General features: G+C 44.0%; 1 non-coding gene across 1 annotated transcript; it reads left to right on the top strand.

Moving 5' to 3' along the window:
* The first annotated feature begins 6,306 nt into the window (after positions 1 to 6,306).
* LOC121485904 lies at positions 6,307 to 6,413 on the top strand. The gene has a single exon (XR_005986410.1). It is a non-coding gene; the product is annotated as a U6 spliceosomal RNA (small nuclear RNA).

The raw sequence follows: 6,413 nt of genomic DNA, 5'->3' as shown, positions 1-6,413 counted from the left end.
ACCCAGCCCTGCCTCCCTCTCAGGCCTGATCTGCCCCGTCCTCCACTGTTAATTCTTTGCCAGCCATATGGCTGTGCCTCTTCCTTGAACACACCAAGCCCATCCTTCCTGCTGGCTCTTGGCTCTCCACAGTCCCACTCCTCAGAATGTGCTACCCCACCTAGGCATTGGGGAGTCGTGTCTTAAAGGTCCTTCGGGGTCTCTTTTATGTCCCCACCACCACCACCACAACCGTGTAACTCTCTGCAAAGCCCTTAACCCATCTTCTTGGTTTCTTGTTTATATTGTGTGTTTGTTATCTGTTCCCTCCCTGCCTTGCTCAACACAGTCATACCCGTGCTTGGGGTCTTGACTGAGCATGATGGTCTCAAGAACCACTTGAAGGGTTAAGATAGAATGGATATCTGAACTGACCCAAACAGAGGGGAACCAGACTGAGAAGTCTTTTTCAAAAATGGGCATCCCCAAGATGAGAACTAAGCCATCTACAGGTCAATGAGGTCATCGTTCTTCTAATCCCCAAAGAACAAAGATAAATGAAAGTCATGCCTGCAAGTCCAGACAAGGACCCTTCCTTCTAATTCCTCCTCGAAATCAATCTCATCATTGTAATGAGCACATTTAACATTATGGCCAACTTGAGCTTGATGGTAAATCAATAACATGAGGAATCACAGAGAAGAACGGGCCCATGGTATAATCTGTAGGCTCAAAACTTCAAAGAAATGTTACTGCTACTTTCACCCTTGACTCTTGGAGCTGGCTGCTGGGGGCTGTGCAATGAGTAATAGCCTCATAATTGTGCCATGGATCAACTGTCTGTGTTCTCTTTCACTGGGATTCGGATTTTGATCTGTCATATTTTAGTAATTACAAGTCAGGATTATATTTCAGGAAGAAAATGTGTTTGAAGCCAAAAGTATAGATCTTAAGTTTAGTCATTAAAAAAAAATGCACCAACCCAAGAGAGGTTTTGTGAACTTCTTTGGGATAACAATCTAGAAGCCAGAGTGGCCTATAGCCAGGCCAAGTCAAAATTTAAAGCTATTCCTATTCAAATGGACAAGTTCTTTGGATGTTGTTTGTGAAAGGGAGATAAATGCAAAAAGATCTCTGAAGGCCAAGGAGCCATATGACCAAGGAAGAGGGCAGGAAGTCCAGCTTGACAAGAAGTGGTTTCTGAAGGGGACATAGGGATGACAGAAGCATGTCGTAGGCTGCCCCAAGACAGTAAATCACCACGTCCCACATCTTGTGTTAGACCCGCTTTTGTCACCACCCTGGAGGTTTGTCACCCGCTTTTTGTCACCCTGGAACTAGGTGCTCTTAGCCCTCTCTTCAGAGCAGATCAGGATAGCAGGCCCGAGGGTGTCCTTAAGGGTGTAGTTAGACAAAAAGAGAGACTGAGGGAAGGGGTCTGTGCTCTAGAAGGCTCCAGATCACAGAGCAGTCATCATGGCGGGTTTGACCAAAGTAGCCCCAGATGTGAAAAGAAGACAGTATAATAAGAACGACTAGGGTTTATTAAACAAAAAAATATGCAGGGCTTTTTCTCCAGGGGGTCCATTTTGCCCTTTGGCACAGTTGGCATTCTCAGACTCCATACGACAAATAGCTATAGGCTTTCATCTTAAAATTCTGATTTTAATATCTTTTTTTGGTGGGAGCAGGGCTGAGTGGCTCAGTTGAAGTGTCTGCCTTCAGCTCAGGTCATGATCTCAGGGTCCTGGGCTCCCTGCTCAGGGGGAATCTACTTCTCCCTTTGCCCCTCCCCCACCTTGTGCACTCTCTCTGTAATAAATAAATAAATAAATAAATAAATAAATAAATAAATAAATAAAATCTTTTTTAAAAATATATTTTTTAAAGTAGGCTTCATGCCCAACATGGAGCCCAACACAGGGCTCAAACTCACACCATGAGATCAAGACCTGAACAGAGAACAAGAGTTGGACACTCAACCAACTGAGCTACCTAGGTGCTCCTGATTTTAAAATCTTCATGCATTTTCTAGTATGTGCTGGCTTAAAGCCTGAGGAGAATAGCATTATTCGTGTTGTATTAAGTTCTAATAGTCAACTCAATATCATTGTATTCTAGGTGTTGGTTCTGTGACTTAGAGATGTGGGTTGAATGGAGTGACCCCTCCTTACCCATCATGTGAATCCTGCTTTAGGATCCATCCAACAGCCAGAGATCTAGGTAAAGGATCTTGGCTTTTGTGTGGTCTCTTATCTCCCATGTGTTCTACAAATTCCTATCCTTCTTCCCTGTCTGGGGTCAGGCTTTCAGCACTTCTTACCTGGTGAGAATCACCTGCTTCACTGCTCAGACTCCTTGTCCTCCAGACTGGCATCTTCAGTCCAGCCTTCCATTGCAGCCCCTGCTTCTGTTCTAAGGTACAAATACAGGGACACCAGGGTGGCTCAGTTGGTTAGGCATCTTAGGGTTGTGAGATCAAGCCCTACATCCAGCTCTGTGCTGAGCAAGGAACCAGCCTAAGATTCTCTCTCTGCCCTACCACCTTCCTCTCCAAAAAAAGTAAATAAGGTACAAATACACTCATGCTGATACTCACTCAACATGGAGGGGTGTCTCTAGGGGAATCCTTAGAATGAGAGACTGAATCTGCCATGATTGTCGCCTTTCCCATCTTGACCTTCACCCTTCCATGCTTCCAGTTCCATTTCATGGCTCCCTACCCTTCTGGGTCACCCACATTCCACCTCTGCTAGACCACAGGTGGCTTTGTGGCTATAATCACATTCACGTTTTCTCTTCTGGAAGGGTGTTTCCTCCTCTGTCCAGTTCACTTTTACTCATCCCCCAAGGGGTAGTGTTACCTCTGCTGGGGAGTCATGGATTCTCAGACTTGACTCCAGGTCTCTTCTCAGTGTGCCCATCATCCCCAGAGCATACAATATGCTCCCAATAAACAATTCACTGGTTCACGTGCGGCACTCAACTGTGATCTCTCAGAGGGCAGGGCAGGGTGTTTCCTGGCACATAGCAGCCATTCAACACATGCTGGTTGAATGACTGTGGAGTGGATGAATGGCTGGGACAAGATCTGTTCTTATGGTTATTGCCAAAAGCTTTTTTGCAAAATGACAGTGCCTGTCACCTGGGCCAAGAGAAACCAGAAGAGAAGCCAGTGTCCCAGCCTGGAGGGCAGAAAATTAGAGGGCAGGTAGATGCACTTGTAGGGACCATCAGGGAGGTGGCCACAGGAATCAAAGGGAGAAACTGTCCTTAAGATACAAACATGGGAGGCTCTAACTCGGGTTTTAGCCTCAGTTTTCTCAACATGGACATTTGCTCCAAGACACCATAAATAGAAACAAAGAAAAGGATTGGAAAAGGAATTTGAGACAAAGATTTAAAGAACTTTGGGGGATCCCTGGGTGGCGCAGCGGTTTGGCGCCTGCCTTTGGCCCAGGGCGCGATCCTGGAGACCCAGGATCGAATCCCACGTCAGGCTCCTGGTGCATGGAGCCTGCTTCTCCCTCTGCCTGTGTCTCTGCCTCTCTCTCTCTCTCTGTGACTATCATAAATAAATTAAAAAAAAATAAAAAAAAAATAAAGAACTTTGGTATTTAAAAATAACCAAATTAAAGGAGAGGTCCTGAGGTAAATAAAGAACATGTTCATTCAACACAGGACTGATGGGGAGACATCCAGGGACTCTGCAGTGCCGTTTCCCTGAGCAGGCATCGACACTGGGAGCCGGAGGGCGTGGGATTCCCTCTGGAGGAGTGACAAGAGGAATCTCCATCCATCTAGTTTGCCTTAGTGCTGTCCTGAGGATCAACAAATCACTGACATCTCAAAATTTCTGCTGCAAGAGCAAAGGCAGGCCAGAACTATCACCAGAAAGCCACTAAACATCCCCACTGCACCTGGAAGGGGCACAAGCCAGATATGCTCTGGCTGACGTCCCCATGTGCCAGGTCCTGGACAGCAACACTGCAGGTCCAGAAGCTGAACCTAGGATTGATCGGACATAGAAACACACTCACATTAACAAAATTTCCAAGAGGTATATGTATAGATCAGAACAACCTGAGAAATAAAGTGCTAAGAAATAAAATGCTAAGTAGCCCATAATCCTCGTGCCTACAGATCTGTGTACACTCCCTCTAAAGTCACACTGCCAAGTGAGGGGCAATGGGGGACACGGAGTCTAGCAAAGGCTACTGGTTTGGTGACCCTAAGCCTAATGCCAGGGGACTCTGCTAGCCAACCCCCTTGTCTCCACAATAAGGTGGGATCTCACCTACTCAGCAGAAAATTGGATTTGGGAGCACCTGGATGACTCAGTCATTTAAATGTCTGACTCTTGATTTTGGCTCAGGTTATGATCTCAGGATCAGGTCATGAGATCCAGCCCTTCATTGGGCTCCACATGCTCAGCCTGCTTAAGATTCTCTCTCTCTCTCTCCCTCAACCCTTCTGTCTCCTCCTTTTCCTCCCCCTGTATCCCTGTATGCTTGGAGAAATGTTCTCTCTCTCTCACTCTCTCAGAAGAAGAAGAAGAAGAAGAAGAAGAAGAAGAAGAAGAAGAAGAAGAAGAAGAAGAAGAAGAAGGAAAAGAAAAAAGAAACTTGCATTTGAATGGACTTTTTTTTTTTTTTTTTTTTTTTGCTTTCTGCCTATATCTCTTCTGGCTCTGCTCTTCCTCAGAAAGGATGTAGGGGATTAGGTTTAAGACTTTTGGAAATAATACCCAAACTAGTTGATGTCATAGTTTGGAACTCCCAAAAGCAGATACCGTGATAAAGACTTGGGTGAAGATAGTTTTTTGAAAGATGATCCCAGGAAGCACAAGGGAGGACATGAGGAAAGGGAGCCAAGGAAGGGAGAAAAGTCAAAGGTTCATTAATGATCAGGATGCTCCGTGTTCCCCACTAGGGCCCATCTGAGATACCATGGGAAGCAAGCCCAGTAAAGTATACTCCCACTAATTCCCTTCTCCATTGGTTGAAGCTTATTCCTGGAGGCATTTACTATCCACCGTACCTCCAAGCTATGCTTCAAGTGCCAAAGAAAGCCTTCAAGCAGAGGGGAAGAGAGAGAAACCAGAGTCCATGGATGCTTGGAATCATCTGTAAGTGCCTAAGAATTCACAGGCACCCACTCGGATTGTGCTGTAGCTGACATTTTCCCGGCCACTGCTCTGGGATCGTGGTCCCACAGCATTCAGCCCAAGAATTCAAGCCCAAGAATGGAAATGATACTCATTGAAAAGGTTGTCCTTTTTTTCCCCAATGTTTTCATTTACTGTGAACTATAAATGATTCATAACTTGATTTTCACCACTTGTCACAAAATGTGAATTTTCAGTTCATTTTAAAGATTAATTTTTAAACTTAAACCAACCCCTAAAAAAGTAGTGATATTTAAAATCATCTTTCAGTTCATTTCTATTTTAATATAGAAATTAACAGACCTACTCTAGATTTAAGATTCTGTCTTTTTATTCAATTAATAGCTTACAATTAAACATTTATTATTGCTATTAAGGACAACTAAAAAATTATTAATTGTGCCTAAATTACAATCAAGTCAAAATCTTCCAAATGAAGATATAATACTAAAACATTTACCCTCCTTTCTGCTTATGATATAATTACAGAGACAGTCAACCTATTTATCTAGAGTATTTATTCAACCACATTATAAACCATTAATTTTTAGAGAAAGTTTAGTTACCAAACACTCTTGGCTTATGCTTGAGTGTCTAGAGTATAATCTTTATTGTTCTTCCAACTGTGATAGCGAGTGGCAGTAACAAAATTTCTGATATCTGCCACTTGTAGCTGAAGTGCTATGATGGAAGAAGTGTACCATGATTTAAAGCCAACAAAAAAGCAAAGGCATAGGGGAATTCCAAGAACAGTATTTGAAACCTGCAGCAGTTTATGCCCCTTCCAACAGATAGCGAACACAGGGGCTTCAGGGAAGAAGGTTGGAAGGGCTGTAGCAGCTCGAGCCCTAGGAATGCTCCAAATGGCCCTGCTGGGATTTGCTTCTAGAACAGGGCACACACAGAGGAGAAACCTCAGGAAATGAATCAAAACTGTCCAGGACGGGCAATAGAGACAAATGTGAAGAGAAGATCCAGACCACAGTGGGGAAGGGGACTGGATCCAGGAAAGTTTGCTCAGAAAGAAAGGCACCGTATGTTTGAACAATATGCAAAAACAACAGAGTGGGGAGCTCTCTAGATTTAGAAAAGTTTTTCTGAACACTTCTTCATTTGGAAAGTTCGGGAGAACCAATTCTGCTTAAAAACGAGTAACAGACGTGCTTATTTTAGCAGCACATATACTAAAATTGGAATGATGCAGAGAAGATTAGCATGGCCTCTGTGCAAGGAAGACACTCAAATCTGTGAAGCATTCCATATTAAA

Source organism: Vulpes lagopus, chromosome 2 (assembly GCF_018345385.1).
Source record: "Vulpes lagopus strain Blue_001 chromosome 2, ASM1834538v1, whole genome shotgun sequence".
NCBI lineage: Eukaryota > Metazoa > Chordata > Mammalia > Carnivora > Canidae > Vulpes > Vulpes lagopus.
Note: the sequence above shows the minus strand (reverse complement) of the source record. Positions and strands in the feature narration are given on the sequence as shown.